General features: G+C 47.1%; 3 non-coding genes across 3 annotated transcripts; all 3 read right to left on the reverse strand.

Moving 5' to 3' along the window:
- Positions 1 to 2210: 2210 nt before the first annotated feature.
- Positions 2211 to 2283, reverse strand: trnaa-agc (transfer RNA alanine (anticodon AGC)). The gene has a single exon. It is a non-coding gene; the product is annotated as a tRNA-Ala (tRNA).
- Positions 2284 to 7302: 5019 nt separating this feature from the next.
- trnaa-agc (transfer RNA alanine (anticodon AGC)) lies at positions 7303 to 7375 on the reverse strand. Its single transcript has one exon. It is a non-coding gene; the product is annotated as a tRNA-Ala (tRNA).
- Positions 7376 to 9852: 2477 nt separating this feature from the next.
- On the reverse strand, positions 9853 to 9925 carry trnaa-agc (transfer RNA alanine (anticodon AGC)). The gene has a single exon. It is a non-coding gene; the product is annotated as a tRNA-Ala (tRNA).
- Positions 9926 to 10361: the final 436 nt, after the last annotated feature.

A 10361-nucleotide genomic window follows, 5' to 3' on the forward strand; every position in this document is an offset into this window, starting at 1 on the left:
GTCTGTCTGGTTGACTGATGGAAGACTTTTTGTCCTGAAAGCGGTTTGACGTGTTGTTACTCAAAGGCACTCCCTGCTGGTGAGCAGAGGCAAATGCTAGAGCAAAACAGCCGTTTTCGGGCAGACACAAAAAGCTTTCAGGTTTAAGAAAGGAAAGGAGGTCTCCTGTGCCTCAGCGCCAACATGTTAAGCTGTAGGCTGTCTGTAAAGTAAAGAAAACGGCCTTGAGCTAATTTCTGCTTACTCCAAAAGCACATTCGCTAGTTCCAACCAAAAACCTAAGGATGACTTTTATCTGATAATTGTATTGCAGTCCTCTGCTGTACGAAGGGAAGCAGCCAGGATTGCTCTCTTTGGTAAATATTCACTGTGCGCCTTTTGACACTCCCAGACTCGTGGAGTCACGTGTGCATGACCGAGACTGACTCATTTCCTGCTCAGACCGCAGCGCTGTGGCAATGTGAGCTGCTACTTTCTCTGCACACCGTGCAGCAGTGGATATCGTGTCTAATGACAAATCAGAAGATTGTCTGGACAACTCCTGGCTGACTGGATTGTTTTTTGCCAACTGTCCATCACTTTATAACTTTAGATAGCTTGCAAACTAACCTAATTGGCAGTGCTGCCTGGCAGTTTCCACCGTTCGTGCGCTTTTCACACAGCAGGGAGTATATTAGTTTTATTAACTTTGTAAATCCTGAGTTCAATCCACAGAAAAGATATCAGGGCCTGTGAAGCTTTTTTCCATGTCTCACTTCATCTTTCCATCTTTGCTAAACATTAAAATCAAAAACTTTTGCTTACTGCAGCACACCAAAAGATTGACTGCTCCTTGACCTCTATTCATCGAAGCTGAGGATTGACGTGGGTTCTTGATTTGCTGAAAACTGACACCATTTTTGTTTCGGGACAATTCCCCAAGGTAAAAAAGTGAGTGGAGAATGCGGGCGTCGATCCCGCTACTTCTCGCATGCTAAGCGAGCGCTCTACCATTTGAGCTAATTCCCCTACTTAGTGAGACCAATTGCCCTTCACAATAGTCGCTTCACACTCGCCTCCAAACAGCGCCACGAATTGCCACCTCCCTGAATTTTTTCAATACTTTGTTCCAATCCGCGGTATCGAGTATTCGCAAGTGAGCAACCGCAGAACGGGAAGGCACAGTAATCGTGAATGATGCCGAGAAGAGCCCGAGCCTGCGGAAGGCAGACGAGGTCATCGGAAAAGAACAGCAGCCCGAGCTTGAGGAAACAGCGAGAGCTCTGTCTGTCTGTCTGACTGACCGATCGAAGGCTGATTTGCCTGAAAGTGAGTGCGGTTTGACGTGTTGTTACTCAAAGGCACTCCCTGCTGGTGAGCAGAGGCAAATGCTAGAGCAAAACAGCCGTTTTCGGGCAGACACAAAAAGCTTTCAGGTTTAAGAAAGGAAAGGAGGTCTCCTGTGCCTCAGCGCCAACATGTTAAGCTGTAGGCTGTCTGTAAAGTAAAGAAAACGGCCTTGAGCTAATTTCTGCTTACTCCAAAAGCACGTTCGCTAGTTCCAACCAAAAACCTAAGGATGACTTTTATCTGATAATTGTATTGCAGTCCTCCGCTGTACGAAGGGAAGCAGCCAGGATTGCTCTCTTTGGTAAATATTCACTGTGCGCCTTTTGACACTCCCGGACTCGTGGAGTCACGTGTGCATGACCGAGACTGACTCATTTCCTGCTCAGACCGCAGCGCTGTGGCAGTGTGAGCTGCTACTTTCTCTGCACACCGTGCAGCAGTGGATATCGTGTCTAATGACAAATCAGAAGATTGTCTGGACAACTCCTAGCTGACTGGATTGTTTTTTGCCAACTGTCCATCACTTTATGACTTTAGATAGCTTGCAAACTAACCTAATTGGCAGTGCTGCCTGGCAGTTTCCACCGTTCGTGCGCTTTTCACACAGCAGGGAGTATATTAGTTTTATTAACTTTGTAAATCCTGAGTTCAATCCACAGAAAAGATATCAGGGCCTGTGAAGCTTTTTTCCATGTCTCACTTCATCTTTCCATCTTTGCTAAACACTAAAATCAAAAACTTTTGCTTACTGCAGCACACCAAAAGATTGACTGCTCCTTGACCTCTATTCATCGAAGCTGAGGATTGACGTGGGTTCTTGATTTGCTGAAAACTGACACCATTTTTGTTTCGGGACAATTCCCCAAGGTAAAATAAGTGAGTGGAGAATGCGGGCATCGATCCCGCTACGTCTCGCATGCTAAGCGAGCGCTCTACCATTTGAGCTAATTCCCCTGCTTAGTGAGACCAATTGCCCTTCACAATAGTCGCTTCACACTCGCCTCCAAACAGAGGCCACGAATTGCCACCTCCCTGAATTTTTTCAATACTTTGTTCCAATCCGCGGTATCGAGTATTCGCAAGTGAGCAACCGCAGAACGGGAAGGCACAGTAATCGTAAATGATGCCGAGAAGAGCCCGAGCCTGCGATACGCAGACGAGGTCATCGGAAAACAACAGCAGCCCGAGCTTGAGGAAACAGCGAGAGCTCTGTCTGTCTGTCTGACTGACCGATCGAAGGCTGATTTGCCTGAAAGTGAGTGCGGTTTGACGTGTTGTTACTCAAAGGCACTCCCTGCTGGTGAGCAGAGGCAAATGCTAGAGCAAAACAGCCGTTTTCGGGCAGACACAAAAAGCTTTCAGGTTTAAGAAAGGAAAGGAGGTCTCCTGTGCCTCAGCGCCAACATGTTAAGCTGTAGGCTGTCTGTAAAGTAAAGAAAACGGCCTTGAGCTAATTTCTGCTTACTCCAAAAGCACGTTCGCTAGTTCCAACCAAAAACCTAAGGATGACTTTTATCTGATAATTGTATTGCAGTCCTCCGCTGTACGAAGGGAAGCAGCCAGGATTGCTCTCTTTGGTAAATATTCACTGTGCGCCTTTTGACACTCCCGGACTCGTGGAGTCACGTGTGCATGACCGAGACTGACTCATTTCCTGCTCAGACCGCAGCGCTGTGGCAGTGTGTTCTGCTACTTTCTCTGCACACCGTGCAGCAGTGGATATCGTGTCTAATGACAAATCAGAAGATTGTCTGGACAACTCCTAGCTGACTGGATTGTTTTTTGCCAACTGTCCATCACTTTATGACTTTAGATAGCTTGCAAACTAACCTAATTGGCAGTGCTGCCTGGCAGTTTCCACCGTTCGTGCGCTTTTCACGCAGCAGGGAGTATATTCGTTTTATTAACTTTGTAAATCCTGAGTTCAATCCACAGAAAAGATATCAGGGCCTGTGAAGCTTTTTTCCATGTCTCACTTCATCTTTCCATCTTTGCTAAACACTAAAATCAAAAACTTTTGCTTACTGCAGCACACCAAAAGATTGACTGCTCCTTGACCTCCATTCATCGAAGCTGAGGATTGACGTGGGTTCTTGATTTGCTGAAAACTGACACCATTTTTGTTTCGGGACAATTCCCCAAGGTAAAAAAGTGAGTGGAGAATGCGGGCATTGATCCCGCTACTTCTCGCATGTTAAGCGAGCGCTCTACCATCTGAGCTAATTCCGCTGCTTAGCGAGATCAATTGCCCTTCACAATAGTCGCTTCACACTCGCCTCCAAACAGCGCCACGAATTGCCACCTCCCTGAATTTTTTCAATACTTTGTTCCAATCCGCGGTATCGAGTATTCGCAAGTGAGCAACCGCAGAACGGGAAGGCACAGTAATCGTGAATGATGCCGAGAAGAGCCCGAGCCTGCGGAAGGCAGACGAGGTCATCGGAAAAGAACAGCAGCCCGAGCTTGAGGAAACAGCGAGAGCTCTGTCTGTCTGTCTGACTGACCGATCGAAGGCTGATTTGCCTGAAAGTGAGTGCGGTTTTACGTGTTGTTACTCAAAGGCACTCCCTGCTGGTGAGCAGAGGCAAATGCTAGAGCAAAACAGCCGTTTTCGGGCAGACACAAAAAGCTTTCAGGTTTAAGAAAGGAAAGGAGGTCTCCTGTGCCTCAGCGCCAACATGTTAAGCTGTAGGCTGTCTGTAAAGTAAAGAAAACGGCCTTGAGCTCATTTCTGCTTACTCCAAAAGCACGTTCGCTAGTTCCAACCAAAAACCTAAGGATGACTTTTATCTGATAATTGTATTGCATTCCTCCGCTGTACGAAGGGAAGCAGCCAGGATTGCTCTCTTTGGTAAATATTCACTGTGCGCCTTTTGACACTCCCGGACTCGTGGAGTCACGTGTGCATGACCGAGACTGACTCATTTCCTGCTCAGACCGCAGCGCTGTGGCAGTGTGAGCTGCTACTTCCTCTGCACACCGTGCAGCAGTGGATATCGTGTCTAATGACAAATCAGAAGATTGTCTGGACAACTCCTAGCTGACTGGATTGTTTTTTGCCAACTGTCCATCACTTTATGACTTTAGATAGCTTGCAAACTAACCTAATTGGCAGTGCTGCCTGGCAGTTTCCACCGTTCGTGCGCTTTTCACACAGCAGGGAGTATATTAGTTTTATTAACTTTGTAAATCCTGAGTTCAATCCACAGAAAAGATATCAGGGCCTGTGAAGCTTTTTTCCATGTCTCACTTCATCTTTCCATCTTTGCTAAACACTAAAATCAAAAACTTTTGCTTACTGCAGCACACCAAAAGATTGACTGCTCCGAGACCTCGATTCATCGAAGCTGAGGATTGACGTGGGTTCTTGATTTGCTGAAAACTGACACCATTTTTGTTTCGGGACAATTCCCCAAGGTAAAAGAAGTAAGTGGAGAATGCGGGCATCGATGCCGCTACGTCTCGCATGCAAAGCGAGCGCTCTACCATTTGAGCTAATTCCCCTGCTTAGTGAGACCAATTGCCCTTCACAATAGTCGCTTCACACTCGCCTCCAAACAGAGGCCACGAATTGCCACCTCCCTGAATTTTTTCAATACTTTGTTCCAATCCGCGGTATCGAGTATTCGCAAGTGAGCAACCGCAGAACGGGAAGGCACAGTAATCGTAAATGATGCCGAGAAGAGCCCGAGCCTGCGATACGCAGACGAGGTCATCGGAAAACAACAGCAGCCCGAGCTTGAGGAAACAGCGAGAGCTCTGTCTGTCTGTCTGACTGACCGATCGAAGGCTGATTTGCCTGAAAGTGAGTGCGGTTTGACGTGTTGTTACTCAAAGGCACTCCCTGCTGGTGAGCAGAGGCAAATGCTAGAGCAAAACAGCCGTTTTCGGGCAGACACAAAATGCTTTCAGGTTTAAGATAGGAAAGGAGGTCTCCTGTGCCTCAGCGCCAACATGTTAAGCTTTTGGCTGTCTGTAAAGTAAAGAAAACGGCCTTGAGCTAATTTCTGCTTACTCCAAAAGCACGTTCGCTAGTTCCAACCAAAAACCTAAGGATGACTTTTATCTGATAATTGTATTGCAGTCCTCCGCTGTACGAAGGGAAGCAGCCAGGATTGCTCTCTTTGGTAAATATTCACTGTGCGCCTTTTGACACTCCCGGACTCGTGGAGTCACGTGTGCATGACCGAGACTGACTCATTTCCTGCTCAGACCGCAGCGCTGTGGCAGTGTGAGCTGCTACTTTCTCTGCACACCGTGCAGCAGTGGATATCGTGTCTAATGACAAATCAGAAGATTGTCTGGACAACTCCTAGCTGACTGGATTGTTTTTTGCCAACTGTCCATCACTTTATGACTTTAGATAGCTTGCAAACTAACCTAATTGGCAGTGCTGCCTGGCAGTTTCCACCGTTCGTGCGCTTTTCACGCAGCAGGGAGTATATTCGTTTTATTAACTTTGTAAATCCTGAGTTCAATCCACAGAAAAGATATCAGGGCCTGTGAAGCTTTTTTCCATGTCTCACTTCATCTTTCCATCTTTGCTAAACACTAAAATCAAAAACTTTTGCTTACTGCAGCACACCAAAAGATTGACTGCTCCTTGACCTCTATTCATCGAAGCTGAAGATTGACGTGGGTTCTTGATTTGCTGAAAACTGACACCATTTTTGTTTCGGGACAATTCCCCAAGGTAAAAAAGTGAGTGGAGAATGCGGGCATCGATCCCGCTACTTCTCGCATGTTAAGCGAGCGCTCTACCATTTGAGCTAATTCCGCTGCTTAGCGAGACCAATTGCCCTTCACAATAGTCGCTTCACACTCGCCTCCAAACAGCGCCACGAATTGCCACCTCCCTGAATTTTTTTAATACTTTGTTCCAATCCGCGGTATCGAGTATTCGCAAGTGAGCAACCGCAGAACGGGAAGGCACAGTAATCGTGAATGATGCCGAGAAGAGCCCGAGCCTGCGGAACGCAGACGAGGTCATCGGAAAAGAACAGCAGCCCGAGCTTGAGGAAACAGCGAGAGCTCTGTCTGTCTGAACGATCGAAGGCTGATTTGCCTGAAAGTGAGTGCGGTTTGACGTGTTGTTACTCAAAGGCACTCCCTGCTGGTGAGCAGAGGCAAATGCGAGAGCAAAACAGCCGTTTTCGGGCAGACACAAAAAGCTTTCAGGTTTCAGAAAGGAAAGGAGGTCTCCTGTGCCTCAGCGCCAACATGTTAAGCTGTCGGCTGTCTGTAAAGTAAAGAAAACGGCCTTGAGCTAATTTCTGCTTACTCCAAAAGCACGTTCGCTAGTTCCAACCAAAAACCTAAGGATGACTTTTATCTGATAATTGTATTGCAGTCCTCCGCTGTACGAAGGGAAGCAGCCAGGATTGCTCTCTTTGGTAAATATTCACTGTGCGCCTTTTGACACTCCCGGACTCGTGGAGTCACGTGTGCATGACCGAGACTGACTCATTTCCTGCTCAGACCGCAGCGCTGTGGCAGTGTGAGCTGCTACTTTCTCTGCACACCGTGCAGCAGTGGATATCGTGTCTAATGACAAATCAGAAGATTGTCTGGACAACTCCTAGCTGACTGGATTGTTTTTTGCCAACTGTCCATCACTTTATGACTTTAGATAGCTTGCAAACTAACCTAATTGGCAGTGCTGCCTGGCAGTTTCCACCGTTCGTGCGCTTTTCACACAGCAGGGAGTATATTAGTTTTATTAACTTTGTAAATCCTGAGTTCAATCCACAGAAAAGATATCAGGGCCTGTGAAGCTTTTTTCCATGTCTCACTTCATCTTTCCATCTTTGCTAAACACTAAAATCAAAAACTTTTGCTTACTGCAGCACACCAAAAGATTGACTGCTCCTTGACCTCTATTCATCGAAGCTGAGGATTGACGTGGGTTCTTGATTTGCTGAAAACTGACACCATTTTTGTTTCGGGACAATTCCCCAAGGTAAAATAAGTGAGTGGAGAATGCGGGCATCGATCCCGCTACGTCTCGCATGCTAAGCGAGCGCTCTACCATTTGAGCTAATTCCCCTGCTTAGTGAGACCAATTGCCCTTCACAATAGTCGCTTCACACTCGCCTCCAAACAGAGGCCACGAATTGCCACCTCCCTGAATTTTTTCAATACTTTGTTCCAATCCGCGGTATCGAGTATTCGCAAGTGAGCAACCGCAGAACGGGAAGGCACAGTAATCGTAAATGATGCCGAGAAGAGCCCGAGCCTGCGATACGCAGACGAGGTCATCGGAAAACAACAGCAGCCCGAGCTTGAGGAAACAGCGAGAGCTCTGTCTGTCTGTCTGACTGACCGATCGAAGGCTGATTTGCCTGAAAGTGAGTGCGGTTTGACGTGTTGTTACTCAAAGGCACTCCCTGCTGGTGAGCAGAGGCAAATGCTAGAGCAAAACAGCCGTTTTCGGGCAGACACAAAAAGCTTTCAGGTTTAAGAAAGGAAAGGAGGTCTCCTGTGCCTCAGCGCCAACATGTTAAGCTTTTGGCTGTCTGGAAAGTAAAGAAAACGGCCTTGAGCTAATTTCTGCTTACTCCAAAAGCACGTTCGCTAGTTCCAACCAAAAACCTAAGGATGACTTTTATCTGATAATTGTATTGCAGTCCTCCGCTGTACGAAGGGAAGCAGCCAGGATTGCTCTCTTTGGTAAATATTCACTGTGCGCCTTTTGACACTCCCGGACTCGTGGAGTCACGTGTGCATGACCGAGACTGACTCATTTCCTGCTCAGACCGCAGCGCTGTGGCAGTGTGAGCTGCTACTTTCTCTGCACACCGTGCAGCAGTGGATATCGTGTCTAATGACAAATCAGAAGATTGTCTGGACAACTCCTAGCTGACTGGATTGTTTTTTGCCAACTGTCCATCACTTTATGACTTTAGATAGCTTGCAAACTAACCTAATTGGCAGTGCTGCCTGGCAGTTTCCACCGTTCGTGCGCTTTTCACGCAGCAGGGAGTATATTCGTTTTATTAACTTTGTAAATCCTGAGTTCAATCCACAGAAAAGATATCAGGGCCTGTGAAGCTTTTTTCCATGTCTCACTTCATCTTTCCATCTTTGCTAAACACTAAAATCAAAAACTTTTGCTTACTGCAGCACACCAAAAGATTGACTGCTCCTTGACCTCTATTCATCGAAGCTGAGGATTGACGTGGGTTCTTGATTTGCTGAAAACTGACACCATTTTTGTTTCGGGACAATTCCCCAAGGTAAAAAAGTGAGTGGAGAATGCGGGCATTGATCCCGCTACTTCTCGCATGTTAAGCGAGCGCTCTACCATCTGAGCTAATTCCGCTGCTTAGCGAGATCAATTGCCCTTCACAATAGTCGCTTCACACTCGCCTCCAAACAGCGCCACGAATTGCCACCTCCCTGAATTTTTTTAATACTTTGTTCCAATTCGCGGTATCGAGTATTCGCAAGTGAGCAACCGCAGAACGGGAAGGCACAGTAATCGTGAATGATGCCGAGAAGAGCCCGAGCCTGCGGAAGGCAGACGAGGTCATCGGAAAAGAACAGCAGCCCGAGCTTGAGGAAACAGCGAGAGCTCTGTCTGTCTGTCTGACTGACCGATCGAAGGCTGATTTGCCTGAAAGTGTGTGCGGTTTTACGTGTTGTTACTCAAAGGCACTCCCTGCTGGTGAGCAGAGGCAAATGCTAGAGCAAAACAGCCGTTTTCGGGCAGACACAAAAAGCTTTCAGGTTTAAGAAAGGAAAGGAGGTCTCCTGTGCCTCAGCGCCAACATGTTAAGCTGTAGGCTGTCTGTAAAGTAAAGAAAACGGCCTTGAGCTCATTTCTGCTTACTCCAAAAGCACGTTCGCTAGTTCCAACCAAAAACCTAAGGATGACTTTTATCTGATAATTGTATTGCATTCCTCCGCTGTACGAAGGGAAGCAGCCAGGATTGCTCTCTTTGGTAAATATTCACTGTGCGCCTTTTGACACTCCCGGACTCGTGGAGTCACGTGTGCATGACCGAGACTGACTCATTTCCTGCTCAGACCGCAGCGCTGTGGCAGTGTGAGCTGCGACTTTCTCTGCACACCGTGCAGCAATGGATATCGTGTCTAATGACAAATCAGAAGATTGTCTGGACAACTCCTAGCTGACTGGATTGTTTTTTGCCAACTGTCCATCACTTTATGACTTTAGATAGCTTGCAAACTAACCTAATTGGCAGTGCTGCCTGGCAGTTTCCACCGTTCGTGCGCTTTTCACACAGCAGGGAGTATATTAGTTTTATTAACTTTGTAAATCCTGAGTTCAATCCACAGAAAAGATATCAGGGCCTGTGAAGCTTTTTTCCATGTCTCACTTCATCTTTCCATCTTTGCTAAACACTAAAATCAAAAACTTTTGCTTACTGCAGCACACCAAAAGATTGACTGCTCCTTGACCTCTATTCATCGAAGCTGAGGATTGACGTGGGTTCTTGATTTGCTGAAAACTGACACCATTTTTGTTTCGGGACAATTCCCCAAGGTAAAATAAGTGAGTGGAGAATGCGGGCATCGATCCCGCTACGTCTCGCATGCTAAGCGAGCGCTCTACCATTTGAGCTAATTCCCCTGCTTAGTGAGACCAATTGCCCTTCACAATAGTCGCTTCACACTCGCCTCCAAACAGAGGCCACGAATTGCCACCTCCCTGAATTTTTTCAATACTTTGTTCCAATCCGCGGTATCGAGTATTCGCAAGTGAGCAACCGCAGAACGGGAAGGCACAGTAATCGTAAATGATGCCGAGAAGAGCCCGAGCCTGCGATACGCAGACGAGGTCATCGGAAAACAACAGCAGCCCGAGCTTGAGGAAACAGCGAGAGCTCTGTCTGTCTGTCTGACTGACCGATCGAAGGCTGATTTGCCTGAAAGTGAGTGCGGTTTGACGTGTTGTTACTCAAAGGCACTCCCTGCTGGTGAGCAGAGGCAAATGCTAGAGCAAAACAGCCGTTTTCGGGCAGACACAAAATGCTTTCAGGTTTAAGATAGGAAAGGAGGTCTCCTGT

Source organism: Heptranchias perlo, unplaced genomic scaffold (assembly GCF_035084215.1).
Source record: "Heptranchias perlo isolate sHepPer1 unplaced genomic scaffold, sHepPer1.hap1 HAP1_SCAFFOLD_50, whole genome shotgun sequence".
Taxonomy (NCBI): domain Eukaryota; kingdom Metazoa; phylum Chordata; class Chondrichthyes; order Hexanchiformes; family Hexanchidae; genus Heptranchias; species Heptranchias perlo.